Raw genomic sequence first — 15,084 nt, 5'->3', positions numbered from 1 at the left:
GACCCTATTTAAAGATTATTATTTCAAGATTGTTGCGCTATAAGCACCCAATGACTAGATTATTTTAAAATTTTAGATAAAGAATCAACTTTAATTTAGAACACTTGAGATTTAAGGAAAAGCAAAGCATAGTTGGTTTTTATGTAAACCTTTGTATAAATTATAAAGTAAATTTTTTCAGATTTTGAGCATGATATTGGGAGTGGTATTTAGCAATGAGATAAGTAAGTTACTATAGTTTCCTACCTCAGAACTATGTGGCACCGTAGGTATAGATTAATAGATTATTTCTGCTTCTTTGTGGATGACTCAGATTTTGATCACTCAGATTAGAATATTTTATTCTCATGGTAAGGTTAGAATAGCCCTGCCTAACAAGGGACAACTGTGGAACTTCATGGATGCTCACATAGTGTATTGTCGGTTCGAAAACCTTCCCAACAGATGTCCACAGTCTTTTGATTTAAAGATTTAAGATAAAAGCATATGTTTTTGAAGTTATGGTTTTAGGATTTTAAGCCTTAAGATAAGGTATTTTCAAGATTTTAGAAAACTAAGTGTAAAGGCTCACAAGTTTTGCTCAGATTATGCCTTACAAAAAGATAAGAGTTATGGATTTAAGTTCTTAGATTTCACACTTAGAAGTGAGTCCTTTCTACTCGTAGAAAGTATGATTTAAAGATAGAGTATTAGCATAACTTTTAGAACTAAATGTTATGGCTTACTAGATTTACAAGTATGATTTTGTTTCTCAAGATTATTATTTTCAGTATTTCAGATATTCCAGCTTATGTGAGCCATTTATATTTAGCATGCATTATTTTACAAATTATAAGGATGAGACAATGTTTTACTTATGCATCTCAACCCATATACTCAGTACATCCTCAAACTATTGATCCACATACATGTCTATGTGCTACATTGTCTCATAATGTAGGTATCAACTCAGTTGTAGCACGTCTACTATATTCAGATAGTTTGTAGATTCAAGCCATCAGATGAGCAGTCCTTCTACTCTGGGGACTTTAGTTAGATGTTATTGATGTACTTTATTTTCTTATTCATATATATTGACTAGTGATAGTTGGAGTCGCATCCCAACTATCTATAGTTAGTATAGTAAAGGCTTCACAAATGGCATTTAGAGTCATTTAAGTATTTTTAGTACCCCTTTCTGACTTAATCAGAATGTAAAAGTTGTATTGATATTGCATCTTTCCCAGATTCCATCATTATTATGTTTCTGCATAGAAAACTCAGTCATTTTATGCATATCATTCAGTTGCTTATAAGTTATGCCAGTAAAAAGATAAGCTTGGGATCACTTTTGGTCCTAATCACCGTGTGACGTCTCAAGATAGATTTTCGGGGTGTTACAAACTTGGTATTAAAGAACAAGGTTCAAGTGTCCTAGGGTGTCTCTGAAGCCGTTTCAATTAGAGTCTTGCAAAATAGTATGGAGACGTCTGTACTTTCCTTCAAGAGGCTACCAGGCATTTAAGAAAAGTTTCCTTTTTTTCCACTCAAGATTGTGCGTAAATTTGTTTTCTCAGAATCTTCTATCTATTCTTATGTTACCCAGAAACTCCTTATCAGTGTATTATTCTTGAGATAACATAATCAACAAGTTTAAGTTCCTTCTTAGATAATGCTCTCAGATTTGCTAGCAGTAGTTTCAGAATGTCATACAAAGGGCTTGAGAGGAGCTCCCTAGTGTGTTAAATCCTTTAAGTTGAAAGTGTATGTTATCATCCTTATGAGTTGTTTAATTGAGATCAAATAAGATATGTATTCAGATTCCTTATTATTCCTTCAGTACAGATAGTGCTCATGAGTAGAGATGTTATGTACATAGACTTTTAAATATAGTGTGCATTCGAGGGATATTATTAACTTTAGTGTTATAATTTACGAATAGTAGAACCTTATTATAGGTTAAAGTATGGGTATAGAAGAATAGTGGAAAGAAGAGTGAGCATGATAATTGATAAAAAGTATAGCGATAGACTTATGCATGTTATCAAGTCGTGTTAAGGTGATATGTCACTGTGTATTAGTTTGGTGGAGGATAGAGAAAGAGTTATTAGTTAAGGTTGATTGTTGTTTTCTTGAAGCACAAAAAGAGTTATTGATGGAAATTATGGTGTTTGAAATGTATAGGATATTAATGAAGTGTTTGATGGTTTAGTATCATAAATTTAGGCTTCCCATTAGGTTACAAAAAGGAGTTTAGCTGAAACTTATAGATCTATGATAGTAATTTAGATGTATAGATGGGTAAATGGTAATGATGTGAAGAAGGAGGATGTGTTAATGGATTATAAATAAGATAGGCCATATGTTTATGATTGATTATTGTTGTTATGAGGCTCTAATGGATTAGTGTTGCTTGATGTTTTATTTTACAGCTTCCAAGTGAGAATTGTACATGAGGTTGGGTTGTTGAAGTATATTTATCCCTAGACATTAAGTTTGGACAATTGATGGCCATTAAAGTGGATGTGATGATTTCTTGGTTAGTGATGCTAGTTATATGGAAGTGATCTAGTAGGCTTGAACATTACATGTAAGAATTTAAGTTTGTTGATTTGTAATTATGTATGATTCTGTGTGTATGGTGAAGAAGTATGCCCAAGGTGATATGGGGTTGCATTATTTTCTAAGGTTATTACGTGTTGTATGTGATTAGTAGTACTGTTGAGGTGTTAATTTGAAGGAGACGAGTTATATATATATACGATGTTCTTGATAGCTAAGTTAAGGAGTTATGGGTAGATGATGTTTAGCCTTTCTTAGTATGATCTTGATTCTCATGGTTTAGAAATACAGTTTTATAGATGTGACATTAGTAAGCTACGACAAGAGTTGTTTGGTTTATTAAAGGTTGGTGATATTTGTGTTAAGTGTTAGGATCTAAGCTTGAATCCTTGAAGATTGAGCAAATAGAAATAAAAGTTTAAGCTCTAGATGGTGTGAACTCAGAATATGGTGATACTTATGAAGATTCTAAGTTTGTATGAGTTCAAGATATCATGTGATGACAAGTGGGGCTATAGAAAGATAGAGTTGTATCTCAGAAGGAAGTATTAAAAATGGGTTTTACACTTTTAGGTGTAGTTTTCTAGAATAAGTTTATTACTTGTGTGTATTGTTGTGTTCCAAACTCTAGAGTCAAGTGATTGTAGTTCAGTTTAGAGTTTAGTAAGAGTTCCACAGACGTAGAGTGATGGGTTAAAGCTAAGGGGGGAGACGATAGAACGAGTACCAAAGTCAGACTTCCAGATTCTAGTAGTAATGCTAGTGTAGTATAGAAAGTCAGTAAGAGAGGATGATGCTCGACCCATTCTCATCTTAGTATAAAGCTTCGTACTTCAACTACCAAGATATTTACTCATGCCCCACGTGTCAGTTCATTAACCATATCTCATGTTTATGTGTATAATAGAGAGTTATGTATTCTCCCAATTCCTAGTAAGAGGAGTTCAGGTTCATCTAGCTGTTTGAATCACATTCTAGAGTTATGAACTATAAATTCAGGTCATGTAGATCATGACTCATGTAATCATGATTTATAATAAGTTCAATTTTAGTACTCATGTAACACTCGTAACGATCAACAAAATTCAGAATTATATTATGAATGTCCTTAGATTAGATCTCTCTAATTAATCCATGTCGTGAATACTCTATTTCTCAAGCCTCTGTGAGGTGTCAAGTTATGCTTAGTATTCTTTCATGTTCCGGATCCTGACATTCTAACTTTTCAATGACCTTTCCTAGGTCAAGGTAGTGATGATGAATAATTGTGTAGATGAGAGAGAGTAAATGTGTTATGTTTTGGAAGATTGTCGTATGCTTGTTTTATGTAAGTCTACAAGTGGAAAATATTTTGGTGAACCTTTTTGTGTATGACTTGGTTAGTTGAGAATATTTTATGAGCATCTTTCTAAGAATTGAATAGTGTATGGAAGCTATTCTTGAGAGAGATTTGTATGATATGAGAAAGATGCTTTTATGGGTAATTGATTAGAAGTGCATATGTGGTTATGAAAATAGGCTTGAAATGTTATATTGGTATCTAAGAGGATAGGTGTGTTGTGCATTAGAGGATTTCTAGTAAGAGGTTAGATTTAGTTGTTAAGGTAATAAAAAAAACATCCTAGAGTGTGAAGTTATGAAATGCTTGGGGTATTAAATCCATGGTTTAAGACTAGTATTATGGCGGTACATTGTGATTTCGAGTTAGGCTTGACCATGATGAGAGAATTTAGTATAGTTTAGACTTTACTAGATGTATTTATCAATGCCATGTGAGAATTCTAAGTTGAAACAAGTGATTATCATATTTAAAGGAATAGCATAGTTGAGGAAGTGTTGGAGAAATGTTGCTAAGCTTGAAGATAAGAAGTTATGTTGCTTGAGGCCTAGTAATTCTATCCTAGCTTATGATTTATAGATCTATGTTCCATGCTATAGAGTGGTAGCGATGTGGTAATCTCTTATTCAAATGTCTTCTTCAAATCATGCCCGAAGTCCTTTACTTTCTAAGATTGTTAGAGTTTCTGAGAAAAGTGTTGAAGAAGTACTCCATCTGGGTATGAGCATTCAATATGATTCAGTCCGTGTAGCCAGAAATCCAGTCTAACAGTCAGACAGATGAATCTCTGTAGTTTTTCCCATCTTTCAATTTAGTCTAGTCTTACTACCTGAAATTTCATGAGTATGGCCTTTTCAAGAGGTAGTTTATACGCATCCAGGTAAATTGCAAATTCAGCTCAGTAAATGCATCAAGCGTCAGTTTCAAGTTTAGATATTAAGTCATGATTGAGTTCGTAAGTATCCTGTGTATTGTATCATTTTAATCTTTTCCTAGTATTCCAACCGAATTGGTATCATTCGAGGAAGAACGATCCCAAGAGAGAGATACTGTAATACCCCAAGTTTTCATGTTATAAACCACTGATCTTTTTCTCATGAAATCAGATCCAGCCTAAAGAAATTATTACCCCTAAGTTGACTCTCTCATTTCGATCTCATCCATATAGCTATTTTCATGAAAGCTCATGCACTCACAAATCAGTTCAGTCACCCACTACATTGGGATTCAGTCATACAGTTTATTTCAGTTTTGCATGATAGCTTATAACCTCAGATTCCTCAGAAATTTCAGCCTAATTAGACACATTCGAGGACGAATATTCCCAAGGGTTAGATATTGTAATACCCCAAACTTTTCTAGTTTAAATTTATTCCTAAAATGTTAAAGGATATCTTTGAAAATGAATAATATTTATTCCATATGGAATTTTCAAAATTTCAACCTTTTGTTGTGTGGGAATTGAATAAGCTTTCCATCGACAACAAATTCACCTACATTCGACACTCAGTAAAGGAGGTATGGCATTTTTACATTAACAGTGTGTCACCTGGACTCTCAGTGCATCGTGGAGCTAAGGAAATTGGTAGTTGTCAAATTCCATTGAGACTCCGCTATTCCGCCGCGTCGCAGAGGAGTCCCATTTCACATTTGTTAATTTCCAGCAAGCCTACACGATGTGACGTGTCGCTCCAGTGGCAAAAATAGATAAACTATAGGGAAATGTGATAGCTTTGTATTATGGAGAAAGCCCAGTTCCCACTCATCCTTTTCTAGTGAGCCACCGTAATTATGGGGCGTCGCGGTGGCCAGCTAAATCAGATTTTTTGGTCATTTTTCCAGTTCTGTTTGAGAGTTTAAAGAAGATATTTTGGTCAATTCCCAACACCCCAATCCATCTTAAACACAAGATTAATCATTTTTTCAAGCATTCTTGCTTACTATTCACCATTCTCTTGAAAAGCAAAACCCTAGAAACCAAAAGCTCCTTCTTCAAGAAATCAAATTCCACCATAGATTCTTCAATAAAGCTTTAGATTGAATATTCCCAAAACAAGATATTCAAGAACTAAATTAGGAGTAAATATTTCAAGATTCTTCATCCAATCTTCGATCAAAGTATGTGGGGTTTGAACAAGGATAAATCTTTTATCCTGGTGCCCAAAACTTGTTTTAATCACAAAATTTATTTGATTTTATGTGTTTTCCTATGAACTGGAAGTTAGGATTTATATCCAATATTGATATTCATAAAATTATGAGATTTTCATTGATTTAGAAGTTGAATTACATGATTATGTTTATATTTTCATGCATATTGCTGAAATTCCCAGATTTTTAGATGATTTATGAATAGTTACATTACCAAGTATGAATTTTGAGATGTTTAATATAAGATTGATGCTTAGGTCAATAGACCCTATTTAAAGATTGTTGTGCTATAAACACCCCATGACTAGATTATTTTCAAATTTTAGATAAAGATTCCACTTTATTTCAGAAGACTTGAGATTTAAAGAAAAGCAAAGCATATTTATTTTTACTATAAACCTTTGTATAAATTCTAAAGTGGTTTTATTAAGATTTTAAGCATGAGATTTGGAGTAGTATTTAGTAAAGATATGGGTAAGTTACTACGGTTTCATATCCCCGAACTATGTGCCACCATAGGTATAGATTATCAAATTATTCCCACTTCTACGTGGATGGCTTAAATAGTGATCACTCAGATTAGAATGTTCTATTACGATGGAAAGGGTAGAACAACCCTACCTAATGGGGGCCAGTCGTGGGACTTCATGGATGCTCACATGGTGTATTGCCGGTTAGAAGAACCTCCCAACGGATGTCCTCCACTTTTCAACACTTTTTTGATTTAAAAATTTAAGATAAAGTATATGTTTTGGAAGTTATGATTTTAAGATTTTAATCCCTAAGATAAGGTATTTTACATATTTTAGAAAACTAAGTGTAAAGCCTCACAAGTTTTACTTAAATTATGATTTACAGAAAGATCCGAGTTACAGATTTCAGTTTTTAGATTTCAGACTTAGAAGTGAGTCCTTTCTACACTTAGAAAGTATGATTTAAAGACAGAGTATTAGCACAGATTTTAGAACTAAATATTATGGCTTGCTAGATTTACAAGTATGATTTGTTTCTCATGATTATTATTTTCAGTATTTTAGATCTTTCACCTTATGTGCTCATTTATATTTAGCATGCATTGTTTTACAATTTATGATGAAAAGATAATGTTTTAATTATGCATTTCACCCCTATATACTCAGTACATCCTCAAAGTACTGATCCACATTTATGTCTATGTGCTACATTGTCTCATTATGTAGGTATCTGCTCAGTTGTAGCACGTATACTATATTTAGACAGTTTGCAGATTCCAACCAGCAGATAAGGAGTCTTCTTACTTTGGGGACTTTAGTTAGATGTTATTCATGTACTTTATTTTCTTATTCATATGTATTGACTGGTGATAGTTGGAGTCGCGTCCCAGCTATCTATAGTTCGTATAGTAGAGGCTTCACAGATGTCAGTTAGAGTCAATTATGTATTTTCAGTACCTCTTTCAGACTATATCAGGATGTAAAAGTTTTATTGATATTATATCTTTCCTAGATTCCATCGTTATTATGTTTCCGCACAGTAAACTCAGTCATTTTATGCATATCATTTAGTTGCTTATGAATTATGCTTGTGAAAAGGTTAGCTTGGGATCACTTGTAGTCCTAGGCACCGTGTGAAGTCTTGAGATAGATTTTTGGGGCATTATAAAACCCAAGGATGAATACCTAACATACCTGAGTGAGGGAATTCATTAAGATTCTTGTGGATTTCTTGGTACTTGATCTTGAGCTTGATAAACTAGGGTTTATTTCTTGTGAGAATTTTGTGAATAATGAATAAATTTTTCCCTTTGGGGGGTTTAGCTTTGTGTTTTGGCTGAATTTAGTTAGGAAAAAAAGACCTAATTGCCCTTGGATGTCGGAGTTTAATGAGAAAAAATTTTCCAGCGACGTGGAAGGAGATGCGCCAAGTTAATCATGTTGATGCAATGGCATACGCGCCGAATTGATGCTATCGAGTAATAGCCAATGCGACGCATTGACTTGCTATTTTGGTCATCCAAACATGACCAAAATGATGTCCAAAAATTTTGAAACTCACCCAAGATTACCTATTGATATCCCTGATCATGAATCAATTTTAAAATCTACAGTCTAAGGTTGTAAGAATCAAAAATAAGATCAGCCAATTATGAAGGCTAAAAATGATTCTAAGTCTTAATACTTCGCTAAAATTTTCTAACCCTAGGACCCCTCATTACAAGCTATATGGGATTGAATTGAACTGGAACTTTTACGGGGTGTTACAGAGATGCATTGAGATCGCATTAGCTTGGGGTTTTGGTCATCCAAACATGCCTCAAATGATGTTCGAAAATTTTAAAACTCACCCAAGATAACCTATTGACATCCCTGATCATGAATAAATTTTAAAATTAACAATCTAAGGCCGAAAACACTATAAATGATGCCCTTGAAATTTTGAGGCCAAAAAATATGACTAAGTGTAAACACTTGGCTTAAATTTTGTAAGTCTGGGACCTCTTTGGGCATGCTATAAAGGACTGAAATGGGCTAGGACTTTACGGGGTCTTACATTTTCTCCCCCTTGGAAATATTCATCCTCGAATGAATCTGATTGAACTGAGAGGAATGGACAAACTGTACTTACACTAACTTGTATAACTAAAACATGACTTAATTCTGGAGACATAACATATGACTGAACTATTTCATGAATGCATGAACGATAAACATACTATGATAAGTTGGTGAATCTCTACAAATAGTTTCTGTAAAACTTTAATGATATTAATAGAACTCAAGCTGGGATATGGTATGATATAAATACTGTATGAATACTGAGTCTAAAACTATATGATTAAAATTGAAATAACATCTGTGGTCTGAATACTCAATTACACTGACCACGGATACCTAAGCATTAAGGACTAAAGGTAACATATACTAAGCTTATCTGATTAATTGAATGACTGATAGCTGGACACTGGTCATGTAAGAGTGGACTGTACTGAGTCTGAATAACTTGACTGAAACTGTGGAGTACTATGCATATGAGATACAGACTAATTAATCAATATGCATGAGATGATAGGACATGAATGCATAAAATAGTATTGACTGAGAATGCAAGAAAATGTGTATAAAATTATTTTGAAATAGTCTGTAAACTGAAATACTGCTAAATGATTAACTAATAAGTGTATTGTATGGTCAAGCAAACCTAAAACTGAACTGATTTCTTGAACACATGTAATGACATTAGAATGGTTATAAGGCCGAGATAGGAATAAGAGAGTCAACTTATGAGCAACCATTAGCTTTGGCTGGATCTAGATTTATAAAGAAAAGATGAGAGATTTAGTACATGAAAAGCTTAGGGTATTACATCTCCCCCTTGGGATAGTTCGTCCCCCATATGATACTGACTTGTCTAAAATACTAGGAAAACTATATGATGTATGGAACGCTTATGAACTAAACCATGACCAAATATCTGCATTCTAAAACTGATGCCTGATGTATGAATAAAGTTGAAATTGTAGTTTACATGAATAGGAAAAGATTACCCCTTAAAATGGCCATAGTCAACTAGAGCATTTCCTTAACGCTCTTTCTAAGACATTCTAATAATGTTAGAGAGCACATAATCCTAGACATGGTCTGAATAAGAAATTTGTATACTGGCATCATTACTAGAATCTGAGAGCCTAACATGGTCACTTGCGCTTCCATCTCCCCCTTAGCTTAAAACCTTTATTCTAGGCCTGGGAACCACTTAATAAGCTTCTTTTAGCTGAGTTGACACCATTTTACTCTAGGATCTGTTGTATAATAATATGCATAATTGGTAAACTAACCATAAATGACTATGCCTGATAATGCAAAACTTGCTGCTAGTACTTTTTTCTAAGAGAGAACTCATAACTTTCTATAGCCCCAAATACATCATGTTACAACTTAAGAACTGACTAGCTTAGAATTTTTAAATCCTCTTTCTATTAGCTCAACCTTTGAAGACTCAAACTTAGATCCTAACACATAACATAAATATCCCCAATTCTTTAATAACTATACTACTTTTATCATTTCCTACTAATATCATATCCGCAACACATACTTCAAATTAAAAAATATAAATTCTTGCATACACTGCTTCAAGCCTACTGATTCACCTTTCACATGACTAGTCCCATGAAATGTATAATAGGCTCAAATTCAGATAACACAATCCCAACTCTACCACTGGTGCTAAAATTCTAATTTCATGCTACTAACTCTAGATCATATATTGTCATAAGGTTCTAGGAAGGAAGCTAAAATCATATATGACTCCTAAGAACTGAGGTACTACCCCTTCATTCACTAACTAGTTCATTGAGAAGCTGAAACTAAACTACTCTATTTCTGAAATCAACTGAAGTGATATACTGGGATACTGTAATCAGGAAATTTTTATATACTTATCTTGATAGGATAGATTTACCCATTGGGTTAGACACCAAGAAAGGATCTGCTAAAGCTTTAGGACTAACACTAAACTTGACAACTACATCAGGAGTTACAAAACAAAGAAAACCTCCAAGAGCTAACAAGGTATAAACATAAAAATGAATGGCCAAAAACGTACCCCTAACCACATCAAGAGAATATTTCTGATCATGATGGACTGGAGTGTATAAAGTATGTCCTGACATTGACCACTGGTGGCACTAGAGATGATGCCCTACTGAGTTGGGCGACCAGATAGAACTAGATGATTACTGTGCTGACTCTGTGGACCATCCTTAGCAGATTCTCTTACTCTATATCCTGACTAGCCACATCCAAAACACATATCACTGTCGGCTCTACACTCACCCTTATGATTTTTACCGCACACTTTGCAAAGCAAATTAGTATGAAAACCCTTCCCACTACCTTGTGACTTAGAGCCTGGTGCTCTATCTCGACTATCAGTCTTAAACATAGGTACTATCTCACTGACTGAAGTTGGAGCTGGGGGTAAGAATTTTTGAAGGGATTAGGAGCGGTTACTACCCCTTGACCTAGGCTTAAAACTATTTGTTCTGGCCCTCTTATTCTTTTCCTCTTTCTTTCAATTCTCCCCTCTCTCACTCTACTGAGCATGAATTAAAATATTAGATAGAAAAACAACCTAGAGATTCCTTTGAGCAACTATAAAATAAATTAAGGTAGTAAAAGTAGCTCTAAATTTGGTGTGAGAGACAAGCTCATTTAGGGAATCTTCCTAAATAGGCGGAGGTACAGGTTGATTCCTATTTCTTCTTTTATTTTTCTTTTTGGGAGGTATTTTCTATAAAAGGATGGAAGATTGGAAGTAGACAAATATTTTAACGTGTGCACATGCTCATTCGAATGATATGAACACAAAAAAGGGGAAACTTTTCCTTAAAACATCTTGTAGCCTCTTTTCCATAAGTGTGGTACTCTACACACCCATGCATAAGGTTCTACTTGACGTGACTTTCAGATTCGCTAGGACTCTTTAGAACCTTAGCCTCTGATACCAAGTTTGTAATTCCCGAAGACTGCACCCTGGGAGTCACGCGGTTCTTACGACCCCAAAGGACCACAAGCTAACCCATGACTGGTACCTACTATGAACATTAAATATAATACTGAATAATATATGTGGAAGAAATCTAAAAATTCCATAAGGTTCTCAAAATACTAAAATAATAGTAACTGAGCATAAGTGATAATAGCATCTAAAAAATGAATAACTCACTATGCTAGTCTGAAAGCCTCTACTTGTTTGTATATGGACTTGATGGAAAAAACCCCAACTAACTCTGACTAAAATAATTATTGAATCATACAACCATGCCTTAGGGTACTAATGCTAAGGTGTCAATTGTATGTTGCCCTAAGTTAAGCCTAGGTGATTCTACTCAGCCTAAGGTACGGTTTCATGGTACTAGTCGTATGGTTAGGTATGATTTGGCTTTGCTGGTCATACATTGGATTGTGTTGGGGTCCTAGGGAAGGCCTAGGGTACGAGATAAGGGTATCACTAATGCCCTAGTGTATGATTGGGGTTGGGTGGTCGTACCATCCTTTGGGAATTTTAAGTAGTTTAAGTTGGGGGTAATTTGGATATTGCCCCTTAACCTCTTAAGTCCCCACAACTTATATCACTTTAGGGACATCATTTTACTTAATTACAATTACTCATACTCTATTAAATGTTCTCTAATTCTCTCATGGATCTTGGGTAAAGAAAGATTGGGGTTTTCATTAATAAGATCAATTTTAGGATTATAAGGGTGATTTCTCTCTTTCATCTTCTTAATCTAAGGCATTGTATCCTTTCGTCAATGTTAGTTCCAACTAAAGGCATGATTTATAAATTGTTTTCATGGCATAATAATTGTATGGTTTTTGGTGTTGAATTATGTGTTGGGGTTTTTGGGTTATAATGGTTGTTTATATTTTGTCCATGTCTTTTACTTATGGTTTTCATATTATAATGGTGGTTTGAAAATTGGTTGCATGGGAATGGTTAATTGGTAATTGTTTTTGGCTTTGGAAACACTATGCCCCCAACATGTTAGAAAAATGCCTATGAGAATGTTTAGGTTAAATTGTTGGACTTTGATTGAACTAATTCATTGTATAACTTGGTAATGGAATACTACATAGTATAAATGGTTTAGAATGGTTAAATAGTAATGTCTTAGTGGTAATTATTTTGGTTTAATTGAACATCCTTATGGGGTACAAGGGAATCCCCCAAGTTCCTTTTTCCATCCTATCCCATTCACTGGTACTGATCATTGATACTGTAAAAGAAATTTTCTTTCTTTTGTTCTATCTCATGATCTATACTAGCTGTACATACACCCTAGTACATGTTTCTCGATGCTGAGGGCACCCCCGAAGAGCGGGGGATTTTGTGATATTTTTTATTGGAGGTCTTGTATTTCTAATAAGTTGTTTAATAGTTGGCATGTTGAATCATATACATAATTTAATGGGTTGGTTTAGATTGATCCTAACCGAATAATGATGAATTAATTCTATTTAATAGAATATTCAATACGAAGATAAAATCGCAAATCTATAATTAACACTTGTGGGGTACATGAGACTCCCCCAAGTAAACTTGATAATGTAATATATGGGTACATAGGAATCCCTTTTCATAAAAAGGATGGCCAAAGGACATTACTTATAAGGTATAGCCAGTATGAAAATACCACTACTTATAGCCTTGGTCAATATTAAATAGAATGATGGTTTGGTTCTATTATAATAGTTATAATTGGACAATAATGGTTGAGTGTGATAGCTAACCGTGAAAGTGTGAGTCAAATGGATGGACACTGGAAAGTCATATTTACCTATACGAGGATTGGTCATGGTGACCATATATGATTCTTATGTGGTACATGGGAATCCCCTAAGTACACTTGTATATATGTATCATGGAGAGAAAGGGTACTTGAGAATCCCCTACTTCTATGATATCTCTGGTTCATGCGGCTACATGCAACGAGGCCTGTTCAGGAGGTTACACTGGACCCATATAGCTCGTGGGTGGTTCTAGGATGGTTAAGCTACACATGCCCAGGTTAATGATTTAAAGGCAGGCTAAACCCAATTCCCTTACCCAGCATGGTTATATATGTAAATATATATATGGTTGTGAATTCATATGGTTTCTTTACATTGTTTTAAAGGTTGGCATTATGTTATCCTTTTCCTAAGTAAATTTTAGCATTCATCCGCTAACCCATCTTCAAGCGACTGTATCACCACATAATACAAGAACTGACCATTCTACTTCTCATTCTTAATGATTAGATTCAAGATCAGTTCAGTTAGATTAAAGTGGTACGCTTTGATATTTTTGAAGGCTCCATTTTATATCATGGATATCTTTACATATATTGGTTATTTCATAGAAATTGTTTTTTTCTATGGTTGAGGGGCATGTCCCAACCAAATATTGTTTTACTTTTGGTTAGAGGTTTTGTTGGACTACTATAAGTCATATGAGCGGTGTTAATATTGGTGTTAGCCTTAGTATTGGCGTTTGTATTAGGGCTAACATCATTGGACTGTATTTATTATTATTCCATCACATTATGTTATGGGCTCGTACTTTGTTGTTATGTTAGTTTAGTCATAATTATTGGTGGATGGTTGAACTTGCCTTAGGTTGTCATGGTTATCGACCTATCCCAGAGTCTTTAATTGGACAAATACGCTATCTTGTTATATGTTTGAAATTCTCCAACCCAGGTTATGTTCTTAGAGGTTGGGTTGGGTAACGGGGATAGTCTCTAGTCCTGGTTGAACTTGGGATTCATATTATGATAAGCCCATGGTTAGGGTCTTGTCAATTTGATAATAGAATTTTAGGTTCATGGTCAATTAGGGAATCAAAAAATTTGTGTCAATTAGAGTCTCTTTTATGGGTGTGTAGCACACCACACTCATTGTAGAGAGGCTATGAGGCATTTAGGATATTTCTCTTTCTTGTCTTCTATTTTCAAGGTGGAGTCTAAGTACTGGAATCTTTTTGAAATTCTTGTTTGTTCTCTTTTCTAATTATACCTCTACTAGCGGAGATGCAAAAAAACTCCTCTATCCCAATTGGTGACAATGTTGATGGGACATGCTCTACTGAAGAGATCCATACTCAGTCTAGGGGTCTTTTCCCTGATATCTTTAGAGTTCCACCCATTTCTACTAGTCCTTCTTAGGGTGATTTAACGAATGCAAAATTTGTCAATTAATTTATGTGACTGCTCATTTGGTAGGTTCTTAGGTTGAGCGTGGTTCATCTGGTATGTTATTTGCTAAGGCCACAAGGGTGGTTGAGTTCATGAGGATGATTCCTCCTACTTTCACTGGTGTTAAGGTGGAGGAAGATCCCTAGGGTTTTTTGGATGAAATGGAAAAGATCTTCAGGGTGATATAGGCCATGAATGTGGAAGGTGTTAATTTTGGTACCTACTAGCTAAAGGATGTATCTTACTAATGGTACAAGGATGGGATAGGGAGAGAGGTGATGTGGAGAGTCTTTTCTATGAGAGACTTTCTCTAATGCTTTCTGGGCCTGTTCTT

Source organism: Capsicum annuum, chromosome 11 (assembly GCF_002878395.1).
Source record: "Capsicum annuum cultivar UCD-10X-F1 chromosome 11, UCD10Xv1.1, whole genome shotgun sequence".
Taxonomy (NCBI): domain Eukaryota; kingdom Viridiplantae; phylum Streptophyta; class Magnoliopsida; order Solanales; family Solanaceae; genus Capsicum; species Capsicum annuum.
Note: the sequence above shows the minus strand (reverse complement) of the source record.